Source organism: Callionymus lyra, chromosome 3, assembly GCF_982586985.1.
Source record: "Callionymus lyra chromosome 3, fCalLyr1.hap1.1, whole genome shotgun sequence".
NCBI classification, from domain to species: domain Eukaryota; kingdom Metazoa; phylum Chordata; class Actinopteri; order Syngnathiformes; family Callionymidae; genus Callionymus; species Callionymus lyra.
This window is the reverse complement of record NC_141820.1, coordinates 1,754,092-1,769,434: the sequence shown is the minus strand read 5'-3', so window position 1 is coordinate 1,769,434 and position 15,343 is coordinate 1,754,092. Positions and strand designations below refer to the sequence as shown.

Genomic DNA, 15,343 nt, shown 5'->3' with positions numbered 1-15,343 from the left:
TTAGTCATAGGCTTTATCGAAAAGTAAGGTTTTAAGATTGTTTTTAAACATAGAGAGGGTGTCTGCCCTCTGGACTGAAGCCGGTAGTTGGTTCCACAGCAAAGGGGCTTGAAAACTGAAGGCCCTGGCTCCAAATCTACATTTAGAGATTTGTGGTATAACTAATAGATCAGAGTTTAAGGATCGTAAGGTCCTTGAGGGTTGGTAAGTTTAGATTAAATATTTAATGTATGTTGGTGCTAGACCATGTAAGGCTTTATAGGTTAGGAGAAGGATTTTAAATTGTATTCTAAATTCTACAGGAAGCCAATGTAGTGAAGACAGCACAGGTGTGTTCGCGCCTCTTAGTCTTAGTCAGGACACGAGCTGAAGATTCTGAGAGACTTTTTAGAACATTTAGACAGAAGAGACTTACAATAGTCCAGCCTGGAGGTTACAAAAGCATGGATGAGCTTCTCAGCAGCATCTAAAGGAAGGAAGTGCCTGATTTTTGAAATGTTACGAAGGTGGAAGTAAGCAGTCCGTGAGATTTGTTTTATGTGTGAGTTAAATGATAAGTCCTCGTCAAAGCACCCAGATTCTTTACAGTGGTGCTCGTAGCAGGAGCAAGTCCATTATGTAAAGCTAGATCATTAGTTAATGATTGTCTGAGATGTTGCGGACCAACTAGTAAAACCTCAGTCTTTTCCGTGTTCAGTAGGAGGAAGTTTTTGGTCATCCAGGACTTGATATCTGTAATACAGGACTGTAGTTGTGTAGCTGTTAATATGTGTGATACAGGACTATAGTTCTGTAGCTGTTGATATGTGTAATACAGGACTGTAGTTGTGTAGCTGTTGATATGTGTAATACAGGACTGTAGTTGTGTAGCTGTTGATATGTGTAATACAGGACTGTAGTTGTGTAGCTGTTGATATGTGTAATACAGGACTGTAGTTGTGTAGCTGTTGATATGTGTAATGCAGGACTGTAGTTGTGTAGCTGTTGATATGTGTAATACAGGACTGTAGTTGTGTAGCTGTTGATTTGTGTAATACAGGACTGTAGTTGTGTAGCTGTTGATATGTGTAATACAGGACTGTAGTTGTGTAGCTGTTGATATGTGTAATACAGGACTGTAGTTGTGTAGCTGTTGATATGTGTAATACAGGACTGTAGTTGTGTAGCTGTTGATATGTGTAATGCAGGACTGTAGTTGTGTAGCTGTTGATATGTGTAATACAGGACTGTAGTTGTGTAGCTGTTGATATGTGTAATACAGGACTGTAGTTGTGTAGCTGTTGATATGTGTAATACAGGACTGTAGTTGTGTAGCTGTTGATATGTGTAATACAGGACTGTAGTTGTGTAGCTGTTGATATGTGTAATGCAGGACTGTAGTTGTGTAGCTGTTGATATGTGTAATACAGGACTGTAGTTGTGTAGCTGTTGATTTGTGTAATACAGGACTGTAGTTGTGTAGCTGTTGATATGTGTAATACAGGACTGTAGTTGTGTAGCTGTTGATATGTGTAATGCAGGACTGTAGTTGTGTAGCTGTTGATATGTGTAATACAGGACTGTAGTTGTGTAGCTGTTGATATGTGTAATGCAGGACTGTAGTTGTGTAGCTGTTGATATGTGTACTACAGGACTGTAGTTGTGTAGCTGTTCTCATCAAGGGGGACTGTGTTGAGGTGGTGCACACCTACAAATACCTGGGAGTACAGCTGGATGACAGGCTGGACTGGACCACCAACACAGTTGCTCTGTGCAAGAAAGGACAGAGTCGTTTATACTTCCTTCGAAGGCTGGCATCCTTCAACGTCTGCAGGAAGCTGCTACAGACCTTCTACCAGTCTGTGGTAGCCAGTGCCCTCCTGTACTCAGTGGTGTGCTGGGGGGGCAGTCTAAAGAAGAAGGATGCTTCACGCCTTTAATGAGTAAAATACATGTGCGGGTCTTAATCATTAAAGGTGATATTCTTTAATTGATTCATACAAATGTGTTATATGTGCAATGCTTATACAACTGCAATACTATGCAACATTCTGTTTGTGGAAAACTACTGAGGTAAACACACAAATTCATAATTGCGACTCAGCCCCGACACTGCAGCGAAGGATCCGAGGTCAGCGAGAGGAACCTCCCTGTTTCATAACCATCGGCATGCCAGTTGATAACGGTACCCTGGTAACCGTCAGAACAGGAACATAACAATTAGACTTGGGGCTTGACACCGAGAGACACCGATGGACCCATTCCATCCGTAAGGGTGAGCAACGGCGAAGGAAGGATCCAAGTGCTCCAACCAGGCCGCGTATCGCTAAACAACGCCCGCCTGCATCTTTGATTTTGACCAATGATAATCTCAAGATTCTCTTACAAACGAGTCTGCGCACTCTGCTTAGGTATCCTTTTCTGAACATCAGCTCACCTGAGAGGTTGTTCCGTTTAGGTCCGTGCACGTTGGACTGCCGGCATATATCTGCTCTTACGCTTGAAATAAAGCATTTTGTTTTTAACCTTTTGAATTCTCCGACTGCCTGATTTCCAAATTCACAACAAACTTTGGTAGCAGAGGATGGTTTGATAACGATCGAACGGACCAAGGACTCGACTCAAAGATCGGCGTCCCGTCCAGACGGAGTCGGAACGAGCCAGAAGGCCAGCCGAGATCCGGAGAGGATTCTGCCCATACTCGGGAACTTGAACCAGAGCGCTCTACTAAAAGAGGTAAGCAGAAACCTGTTATAATCAAATCCTATGATTGAATATACCAAATTGTGTGATCAATAGTACTGAGTGTGAGTATGAAGACTTAAGTTAAAAGTTAAAAGTTAAACGTGTTAAAGTTAAAATTTGAGCAGATAAATTCTGAATGTCCTGTTTATTTAAGGTTTAAAAGAGAATAACGATAGAAGAAGAATAAGAGAAATAAAGTGTCCTCCGGGACCCGCCGTGGCTGTTGACAGAACAGGGCGTTGGCTATGGTCGTAATACATTAGAGAATATTTGGCGACACACAATTCTTTTGGGACCAGGCGTAGCTGTAAGAGAAAACAGTGCGGTGGCAGTGGTTGTAATGCAATAAATTTAAATTCTGAGTTAATGAGTGGACCATTTGACAAAAGCACAATTCCTTCGGGACCAGGCGTAGCTGTAAGAGAAAACAGTGCAGTGGCAGTGGTTGTGATACTATAAATTTAAATTGTGAGTTAATGAGTGGACCGGTTCCGGAACAAGTCCAGGAGGCTTTAGTTGATGACATTGAGGTTGAGGAAATTGACGATCCTGGGTATTTCGTTGCAATATACGTTGGTGAAATAGATTTTGAGGAGATTAGACAAGCGTGGAATTAAAATTAAATAATTTAATTGGAATTAACATGGCATGGAGTTGTCTGAAATTGTTAGGGCGACATAGCTCAGATGGTAGAGTGGTTGCCTGCAGTCCAAAAGGTTGCAGGTTCAATCCCAGCTCCAGACAAGCTTGTGTCGTTGTGTTCCTGAGCAAGACACTTTACCCTGATTGCTCCTGATGGTGAACTTGGTGCAAGTGTGCAGCCTACAGCCTACTCCCATCAGTATGTGTGAATGGTTGAATTTCCCCTCGCGGGACTAATAAGGGATTCTAAAAAAAAAAAGAATTAGATTCTGAAGTTGAACAATTTACAAATATTCAGCAAGTTGTTGTTAAAAATCTCGGACCAGTAGAAGAAAGATTTTGGAGTAGATTTGGTTTGACTGAAGAAGAAGGAAACGGTGAAGTTACACTTGAATTGATTTTTGATCAGATTGAAGGGTTGAAGAAAGACTTGCGGAGTGTGTGGAAAACGAATTTACTCATTTTCGCAAAATTCATGGTGGGTATTCTAAGCATTCTTATTGGATTAGTGCTGGGATATAACAAAAACTAAATTAACAGTGCGGATTGTGACAAACTGTGCGGATTGTGTGAGTTCAGGAAACAATAATCTGTTAAAAAAAAACAACAGATTTACTGTTTGCTGAATTTGTGTGTGTGGATTGTGTGAGTTCAAGAAACAATAATCTGTTAAAAAAACAAAAAAACAAAACAGATTTACTGTTTGCTGAATTTGTGTGTGCGTAGGGTGTTCGGGACACAGCAAGTTACTTGAAAAAAAACAAAAACGGTGATTGTGTTGTGTACCGAGTACACCTAAAATGGCGAATGTGGGGGATCAGTGGGCTAAAAGAATAAAGGCTAAGGTTAAAGTAAGTAAAGATTATGAAAAGGGAGATGAGAACGTAGCGGATAAACTGTTAAATAGATGGACGGTTGAAGGCTGGATGGGAGCCGGAGGGCCCCTCAATCAAAAAGCCCTCGAGATCATAGCTAAAGATCTCAGAGAAAGGCATCTTAAAGCAAAAATAGATGCAACAGAAGAAGAATCTGCTGGTGGAATAATAAAAAAGACATCTGCCAGAAACCATTTTGAGATGGTAAAAGCAGAATCACGAGTAGGAGGAGTAATAATTCAGACGTGCTATGAACAGCGCCACTTACAGCCCAAAGCTAAAACTGCAGACGCACCCTCCCGGCAAGACAAAGAAGCCGGATACGCCCATGCTGGGTTGTACCCCACCCTCGCTGCATCAAAGATTTCTACATCTGCACCCGCGCCAACAACCAGTCTTGCTGATTACATCACGCAACCTGATACTTCCGATATTACTCCACCTCCTCCGCCTCCATATGCTACACTTCGCACACCCACTCACCTCTCTCCCCTCAATCCATTTTTTGAGCAGGTTCAGATCCAGCCAACAGCGCCATCTGCTGTCCAAGCACCGCTACTACAAACAACAACTGGAAGCATCACAGTAGATGAGGTGGTAACTCAGAATGAAATAAGAAAAAGACTTGAAGCCATGACTAAATTCTTGAACAGAGCCGACGGACAAGTATCAAACTTAGAAGGCGTGAGAGGAGGCAGCCTAACCATTAAAGATGTTGATGAATTTATGGCATCTCACCTACAGGATACCATACCAAGTTCTCCCACAGTAGGAGACTACCAGGAACAAGAGGATGACTTCCACCCCAGGCGGAGTCGCCGCACAGGTTATTCTGAAAAGCATTTCACCCGCAGGAACTCTACCCCAGCATCCAAAGATAAAAAACAGGAGGCCTACCCGGGAAGCGGAACCATCCGGAAGACCTACACACAAGTAAGCCCGATACCAAATGAATCTCCAAGCTCTGCAAATGTCACAGATTCAAGCGAAGATGAGCTGCCTTCCTCCACCGTACGAGTCCAAGGAAACCTGAAGATAAATGAAACTGAACCTGTCAAGGGGACTTCAACAAGAGGAAGGAGCAGGACCAGAAGTGGAGCTGCCTACAATAAAGAGTACACGGTACCTCCTCAAACAGATCAATCCCGTCTGACTCGCTACAACAGTGCCAAGAGGGCCATCCAGACACTGCTTGATGAGAATATGCCCTCAACCCGTGGGCGAGTGGGATTCACCTACCCCACTGAACAACATCAGGAGCCATTGATCATGATGGAAGACGAAGATAACCAAGAGAGATGGTCCATAGGTCGAAATGCTCCATGTCCAGCCACTCAACAGCAAGGTACTTCTAACATATGTCCTCTCAGACCAGTTCCAGGAAACCACCGGATCCTGCAGTTCGTCCCATACACCTTTGGAGACCTGGAGGCGCTGGAGGGCAAGCTTCCCTCCCTCCATGCAGGTGCAGGTCCCTGGATCGATACCTGAAGCCTCCCATCAAGTGCAAAGGAATCTACTGTGGGAAAGAAGGAGTTGCTGCAAAAGTGTTGTTATGTGAGTGGTTAGGATCTTGGTATTAATTAAGTCTTGCTTCTGTACCACACGTCTCCCTGGCAGTAGGATTCGGACAGGAAGCCAGAAGCCTGATCCCCATGGTCAGACGTGCTTCAACTCTAACCTGGACAGAGACCCCAACTGAAGGCTTGTTTAAGGCACAAGAGGAGGACATGTGGTGGTTCAGAGATGTGTGTACAACTGATGTGTCCCTTCCAGAGCACCTGCCCCTGCCCCGTCACCATGGTCTATCCCAAACAGATCATCCAGGAGCAACTGCCTGCCTCAATCGTATCATAGACGGCCTCTGGACTACGTCACCCCATGACGTCGGCGTTCTCGACACAGCCCCAATCACCGTCACACCCTCGGATCCCGCAGGTCGCCCTCTCTACAAAAGACAGTACCCTCTCACCCCTGTGCAGATGGCTGGAATCACGCCGACAATTCAAGGTCTGGTAGACACAGGTGTTATCTATCCTTGCAGATCTCCATGGAACACGCCCATTCTACCCGTGGAGAAAGCTGGGGGCAAAGGTTGGAGAATGGTTCAAGACTTCAGAATGATCAATGACAACACCATCCCTGATGTGCATCCTGTCCCGGACCCACATCTCGCACTGAGCAGTCTGAGCCCGGACCTAGTGTATTTTACAGTCATTGATCTGGCTAACACATTCTTCAGCATCCCTTTGGACCCTAGGTCGCAACCTATCTTTGCCTTCACGTTTGCAGGTCAACAGTATACCTACAGTCGACTGCCCCAAGGCTTCAGAGACTCTCCTGGAATCTTCAACAGAGCACTGAAGACACACCTCTTAGAACTGCCCCTCCGATCCAATATGTCAATGACCTCCTCCTGGCCGGGAGGACAGCTGAACTCTGCCTGTCGGCAACAGAAGATTTGCTTAAACTTTTGCAGATAAAAGGCTACAAAATCAAGAAAGAAAAAGTCCAGTTATGCCGCAGAGAAGTGACATTCCTGGGAAGACTCATCTCAGCTGAAGGACTTGGCGTCTCATCAGCACACAGACAATCTATCCTGCACCACCCCAAACCAACTACTGTATCAGGTATGCTCTCGTTCTTGGGCCTTACAGGATACAGCAGGTCACACATTCCTGACTACTCGCCAAGGACTGCCCCGCTCAGAGCGCTGATCAGTGAAGTGGATGCAAGAGGCCTGTACAAGATACATTGCAGCACTTGCAAAGACTATTGCCAAAACAGCACACATTGTTATGTGTCAACCACTGGAGATTCACACTAACCATGGAGTGTCAGCTTTCCTAACAAGCAAAGAATTCACTTTCTCCACAGCAAGAAAAACAAGAATCCAACGTACCTGTACCCAACCACACATTACCTACGCCACAGCTGAAAGAAACATGGCTGGAAACTTTGGATCAGGTGAACCACATGTCTGTGAAGAGCTCGCCATAATGGGAAACAGGATCAGGAGGGACCTCCTGAATACACCATTACAGGTACCAGATATGTGGCTTTACACTGATGGTTGTTGTTACAGAGGAGAAGACGGACTGAACAAAGCCTCATATGCAGTGGTTCAACAAATGCCGGACGGCTCGATCCACACTGTCAAAGAAGGAGTTATTCCACAACCAGCATCAGCTCAGTTGGCTGAAATCGAGGCTCTCATTCAAGCACTCACTTATGCAGAAGGACAGACAGCTAATGTCTACACTGACTCAGCCTACGCTCATGGAGCAATTCATGTAGATGCACCAATATGGGAAAGAAGAGGATTCATGCCTGCTAACAACACTCCCATTCGCCACCAAGATGCCATTCAAAGACTGGTCAAAGCAGTGTCGCTCCCCAAAGAAGTTGCGCTCATGAAGTGCAAAGGTCATGATCGGTACAGTAACTCCAGAATAGCCAAAGGCAATGACGCTGCGGACGAAGCTGCCACGAAAGCCGGAGGCTATGGAGCAGGTATTATGATTCTCAAACCAACAGAACCAGACGACAACAGGCTAAAAACCACTTAAGGAACTCCAGGAAGCTGCAGGTCCATATGAATTGTCAGAATGGACAAGAAAAGGTGGAACCAAAGACCCCACAGGCTTGTGGAGGTCACATGATGGAAGAATCGTTGCACCTGCCAAACAACCTCCAACTACTCCTACCAGAAGCGCATGGAAAGACCCATGAAGGGCAAAGACAGACATTCTTGCGCATAAGTGCCCTGTGGTGGCACCCACATTTAGAAAGCATCTCTAAACTGTTCTGTGAAGAATGCACTACTTGTGGTCAACACAACCCAAAGAAACCATTTAAAACACCAATGGGCTCTTATCCAGTACCTACAGCTTGTTTCCAAGATATTAGTATAGACTATACTGATATGGGAATAGAACAAAGGGTGCAAGGTAAGAGATACATGTTGGTAATGGTAGACAGATTTTCTTGATGGGTGGAAGCTATTCCCACCAGAAATGAAGATGCCAAAACAGTTGTTAAATGGCTACAAACAGAACTCATCCCCAGATATGGGATTCCTAGACGCATTCGGTCCGATAATGGAACACATTTCAATAACTCCATGTTGCATGAGATCGAACAAAGCCTAGGGATTACTCACAGTTATGGGTCAGTCTATCATCCTCAATCTCAAGGCCTCGTTGAAAGAGCTAATCAGACACTTAAAGCTAAGATAGCTAAGGTTTGTGCTAGTTCAAAATTGAGTTGGGTTGAGGCTCTCCCTTTGGCCCTCATGACTATGAGGACCTCCAAAGGGGGTGGCACTCACCTGACACCACATGAGTTGTTGACAGGTCGGCCGATGCCTGGTCCGCCGATGCCTGGTCCGCCCAGAGAGGGAGGTCACGTGCCCCCTCTGGACGTCAGTTTGATTGAAAAATCAAGCTACATGCAAGAACTAACATCTTTGGTTTCAGCTCTCTCTGCACAGGTTTCCAGAGCCCTGGTGAAGGAACCAGCTGAACCAGAACATCGGGTCAAAATAGGTGACTGGGTCAGGGTCAAGGTCCACAAGAGAAAGTGGTCGGACCCCAGGTGGACTGGACCATTCGAAGTAAAAGAGGTGACATCACACTCGGTCCAGGTCAGAGGTAAATCAGGCGCACCCTGGCACCACCTGACACATTGTGCCCCAGCACCTAACCCAACCAGAACACTTTTAGAAGTAAGAGCCGATTTATCAAACTTAGAATCTCCAATTCGGAACAAAGATGAATGTGAACAGAGTCCTGCGGAGATTGATGGGGACTCCACCCCCAGTAAATGAGGATGGGGGCCGCCGTCATTTCTCATGGAAAGATCACTTCCCTTGTGGAAAAATGTAATTATGTCTTTAGGAGTTTCTATCGCTGTCTTTCTTGCTATCCTTGTTACATGTGGATGCTGTTGTATCCCGTGCATCCGGACGCTGTCCGGCCGCCTGATCGTCACTGCCGTGTCCAAGGAGAAGCCCACCGACCCACCTGGTGGCCTATTTCCTTTACTCCCTCAGAACTCTGATGGGGATGCTGACAACAGTGACGCTGAGAGCAGTGATGTGTCCACCATTGATGGGGCGTTCCTTACCATCGATGGAGAGGTTGTCTACCCACCCCCTGAACGCCTACCGTATGATGGATCAGACATAGAACCTGAACCCATGCATGACAGCACTTATGACAATGGATGGCATTAATTTCATATATTTTTTGACTCACATACTTAGCGCTGGTAACGTTTATTCACAGATATGTATTTTTTGACTCACATACTTAGCGCTGGTAACGTTTATTCACAGATATGTATTTTGACTCACATACTTAAGCGCGGGTAGCATTTACCAAGTAGGTGTGAAAAGGGGGATTTAATGAGTAAAATACATGTGCGGGTCTTAATCATTAAAGGGGATATTCTTTAATTTATTCATACAAATGTGTTATACGTGCTATGCTTATATAACTGCAATACTATGCAACATTCTGTTTGTGGAAAACTACTGAGGTAAACACACAAACAATAATTGCGACTCAGCCCCGACACTGCACCGAAGGATCCGAGGTCAGCGAGAGGAACCTCCCTGTTTCATAACCATCGGCATGTCAGTTGATAACGGTACCCTGGTAACCGTCAGAACAGGAACATAACAATTAGACTTGGGGCTTGACACCGAGAGACACCGATGGACCCATTCCATCCGTAAGGGTGAGCAACGGCGAAGGAAGGATCCAAGTGCTCCAACCAGGCCGCGTATCGCTAAACAACGCCCGCCTGCATCTTTGATTTTGACCAATGTTAATCTCAAGATTCTCTTACAAACGAGTCTGCGCACTCTGCTTAGGTATCCTTTTCTGAACATCAGCTCACCTGAGAGGTTGTTCCGTTTAGGTCCGTGCACGTTGGACTGCCGGCATATATCTGCTCTTACGCTTGAAATAAAGCATTTTGTTTTTAACCTTTTGAATTCTCCGACTGCCTGATTTCCAAATTCACAACACCTGGACAAACTAATAAGGAAGGCAGGCTCTGTTGTAGGCACAGAACTGGACAGTCTGACATCCATAGCTGAGCGACGCTCCCTCAACAGGCTCCTGTCCATCATAGACAATCCATCCTCTTCACAGCACCATAGACCGACAGAGGAGCAGCTTCAGTGACAGACAGCTGTCAATGTCCTGCTCCACTGAAAGACTGAGGAGATCTTTCCTTCCCCATGCCATCAGACTCTTCAACCTGCATCACACATGACGCAGACTCATCCCATCCTTTTTAACGTTTTATATATTTTTTTAATAATTTTATTTTATTCTATTTTGTTTTTCCCCCTTTTTATACATATGTTTCAGTATATTTTAGACTGTACATAACTTGCATGCCTCTGTGTGCTGCTGAACTGTGAATTTCTCTAAGGAGATGAATAAAGTATCTATCTATCTATCTATCTATCTATCTATCTATCTATCTATCTATCTATCTATCTATCTATCTATCTATCTATCTATCTATCTATCTATCTATCTATCTATCTATCTATCTATCTGTGTAATGTGTAATACAGGACTGTAGTTGTGTAGCTGTTGATATCTGTAATGCAGGACTGTAGTTGTGTAGCTGTTGATATCTGTAATGCAGGACTGTAGTTGTGTAGCTGTTGATATGTGTGATAGAGGACTGTAGTTGTGTAGCTGTTGATATGTGTGATAGAGGACTGTAGTTGTGTAGCTGTTGATATCTGTAATGCAGGACTGTAGTTGTGTAGCTGTTGATATGTGTGATAGAGGACTGTAGTTGTGTAGCTGTTGATATGTGTGATACAGGACTGTAGTTGTGTAGCTGTTGATATGTGTGATACAGGACTGTAGTTGTGTAGCTGATTTCTTTCATCTGGCTTCATGGACAAGTAAAGTTGGGTGTCATCAGCATAACAGTGAACGTTTATAGAGTGTCTTCTGATCAAGTCTAGTGGGAGCATATAGATTGTGAATAGTATTGGACCAAGAACACAACCTTGTGGGACACCATAGCTGACCTTAGTGTGTGTCGATGAGAGGTGGTTGACATGTACGTAGTGCGTTCTATCCGACAGGTAAGATTTAAACCAGTTTAGTTCCACGAATGCCTATATGGTTTTCTAGCCTCTGTAGAAGGATTTGGTGTCGACAGTGTCAAATGCAGCACTGAGATCTAGAAGAACAAGAACTGAAACATGGCCCTGATCAGGGACATCAGTAGGTCGTTACTAACTTTTACCAGGGCGGTCTCTGTGCTGTGGTGTTCCCTAAAATAAAGTGCAAATAAAATTTGCACTTTATTTTTTTCAACTGCGCTGTTGTGAAAGTGTGTTTCCCCTCTGGGGATGAATAAAGCTTTTATATTTTCTATTCTAAAACCAGACTGAAACACCTGAAATTGATCATTGTCCTGGAGATAATCACAGAGCTGACTTGTTACCACTTTCTCCAGAATCTTTGAAATGAAGACAAGATTAGAGATAGGCCTGTAGTTAGTGAGGACCTGTGGATCAAGAGATAGAACTATAGTTAGTGAGAACCTCTGGATCAAGAGATAGAACTATAGTTAGTGAGAACCTCTGAATCAAGAGATAGAACTATAGTTCGTGAGAACCTCTGGATCAAGAGTTTTTAAGCAGAGGTTTAATTACTGCAACTTTAAAAATCTGAGGCACATAGCCGGATGTTATTGACAGGTTAATAATGTCAAGTATGAAAGTGCTAAGTAAGGGGAACAGTTCTTTAAGTAGTCATGTGGGAATAGGATCGAGAAGACATGTTGTGGACTTTGAGGAGGAAACAACCTGGGACAGCTGTCGAGGACTCACTGGTAGAAAGGAGTCAAAGTATGTATCAGTCATAGTGTCTTTGTCCGGTGAAGCTGCACCGGTTGTATTAGAATAATCTAGGAGGTCTTGAATCTTTCCTCTGATAGTTACAATTTTTTCATTAAAAAAGTTCATGAAGTGACTGCTACTGAGATGAGGAGGGATGGACTGATGGTCTGATGGACTGATGGACTGATGGACTGATGGACTGATGGACTGATGGACTGATGGACTGATGGACTGATGGTCTGATGGACTGATGGACTGATGGACTGATGGTCTGATGGACTGATGGACTGATGGACTGATGGACTGATGGACTGATGGTCTGATGGACTGATGGACTGATGGTCTGATGGACTGATGGACTGATGGACTGATGGACTGATGGACTGATGGTCTGATGGACTGATGGACTGATGGTCTGATGGACTGATGGACTGATGGTCTGATGGACTGATGGACTGATGGTCTGATGGACTGATGGACTGATGGTCTGATGGACTGATGGACTGATGGTCTGATGGACTGATGGACTGATGGACTGATGGTCTGATGGACTGATGGACTGATGGACTGATGGACTGATGGACTGATGGTCTGATGGACTGATGGACTGATGGACTGATGGACTGATGGTCTGATGGACTGATGGACTGATGGACTGATGGACTGATGGACTGATGGACTGATGGACTGATGGACTGATGGTCTGATGGACTGATGGACTGATGGCTCTGTGTCAGCCTGGTGTTAGATTAAAATTATTACACTTACGTATACGCCATACTTAAAGTTACTCGCTTGATCTAAGAGCAGGTACGTGAATACATATTCACAATCAACATTCCACTGGATTGTTCATCTTTCTCCAAGAAGCGAAGTATAAGACCCGGGACGGACGTAATGTCGTGTTGGTGCGACGGAACGGACTCTTCAGTGCTGAATAAGAACTTGGGGTTATTCTTATTTGCTTCTATAAGTGATGAGTAATATGAGGCTCTGGCTGAAGAGATGTCTTGTATATTTTTAACTTCTCCTGCCAGTCCTGGTAGAATTCATTATGTTTTGATGAACCATTTCTTCTCTAGTCGTCTAGAAACCTGTTTTAATTGACGTGTTACTGAGTAAACCAGGGAGCAAGACTACTTCTGTTGACAGTCTTTTGAGTTAATGGTGCGATGAAGTCAAGCGTATTGTGCAACGAGTCTGTAAAACTGCCCACAAAGTTATCAATGTCGGGGTGACTATGGTAGAGTTTCTTGACTCACCGACACATTTTACTGAGCACTGAGGGAATTAATTCCATAAACTTGGTAACGACACTTTCAGACAGACATCTTTTGAGATCCTGCTCTGTAGACTCGGCTCATTTAAGATAAAATCAAAGGTTATTAATTGATGGTCAGAAATAACTGAATTCTGAGGAGAGACAATAACATTTTTAATTTCAAGTCCGTATGTTTGGACAAGATCTAATGTTTGCTTAAAACAGTGAAGTTCATGGACATACTCAGAGAAATGACTCCAGGATAGAGTTAAACCTGTTAACTAAGCTATCGTGGACCATATTATTATTATTATTATTATTATTATATCAACTGGTGATAGGTCGATATCGATTGGTGGAATTTTATCAGATGTGAAGCAACAACGTGTGTGAACTCACATGATTGACACTATTTTAATGCCATAAAAACATAATTATTGCTTCATTCAAGTCACTTTTTCACTTTCATCAGTTCATTTTCTCAAAACCTGGCACTTTTAAAAACATTAACATCACATTAACATAGTTTCAAGTCATAAAACGGCATAAAAGTCCTGTTTTTTAACTTCTTTTCCAAATGACAAGTCGTCTCCGAAACAAACCAAAGTGAATCAAGACGAGGGAGAGAAACAGTCAATTTGACAAAAGTGACTCACTATGAGCTGGTGTTTGGTTTAGTAATCTATTTGTCCGAGCTAAAGTGGAGTCTAGTGGAAACTACATGAACTTTTTATTATATGTCAGTTTTCACGCCATCACTTTTGCTTCCTCGTCCACCGTCAACGCTTGATGTCGGCAACATTCTTTCACCACAGCTTCACTCACTTGATTCCATGTTTAGCCAAAGCACAAGTCAATCACCAGACAAAAGCAAATTAACCTTGTGACTGTTTTCTCCAACACTACAGATGTGTTCAGGCCCCGAAAGCGTTTCAGATTTCTTGACACACATCTCAGAGGATTTCTCCTGAACTACAAACATCACTACGATGGTCAAGAAGGTCAAGCAGCGACTTGACTTTCTGAGGATCCTCAGGAACAACAACCTGGAGGAGAAGCTGCTGCGGTCCTTCTACTGCTGCTCCATCCAGAGTGTTGTCCTACTGGAGAACCATATGGTACTGCAGTGACAGGACTACGGAGGGTCATCAACACTGACCTCTGCCCACCCTCAGTGACATCTTGACCTCTCGCTGCCTCCAACATCGTAAACCCTTGCTAACCTGTTCCTCACCTGTTCACCTGTGTACCTGTTCACCTGCCGCCCTCTGACGCTTCATGTCCCTCGAACACAAACAGACTCAGTTTCTACTCTCAGCTGTACGTGAAGTGAATAAACACAAATAAGGATCAATGAAGACATTTGTTCACATCTCAGAGCATCTTGAACAACATTTTTTTTTAATAACGAGAGAATATTATAAAACCTCCGACCTCTGACATCTGCTGCTTCTCTATCTTTGTTTCTCACTTTGTATACGTCTTTTTAACCTTCTCTGATATTTTTACTTGAAACATGTCGTCATTGAAATGAAAATATAACAAATATTGAATGATTTAAAATGAAAATGTCATGATGGGGAACTGAGAAACCCAGGCGCAGAGGTAATTCCTGAAACTTGGTTTTATTCAATGGGGAAGGCAGTGGTGAAGTCAGACAGTCCAGGAATCGGCATCAAAAGGCCAAAGCAGGGGCTCAGCGAACTCGGCGTCAAGGGGCAGAAAAAGATCGAAAAATCGTTTAAGAAATTCTTTCAGGACTTAATTAACGAGGCTTTGAAACACGGCGGGGGCGCGCTGAAACCATTAGTGGGTAACGATTCTTAACCGTAATGTCATTTAGTGAACGATAATCAATGCATGGGCGCAGGGAGCCGTTCTTCTAACCGACAAAAAAGAAGCCAGCCCAATGAAGGCCTGGACCGGGGAGACCCTTCCAGCAGCCTCAAGGGGAAA

At 43.9% G+C, this 15,343-nt stretch overlaps 1 pseudogene; it reads right to left on the bottom strand.

Moving 5' to 3' along the window:
- On the bottom strand, positions 1 to 13,687 carry LOC148082987 (uncharacterized; annotated as a pseudogene).
- Positions 13,688 to 15,343: the final 1,656 nt, after the last annotated feature.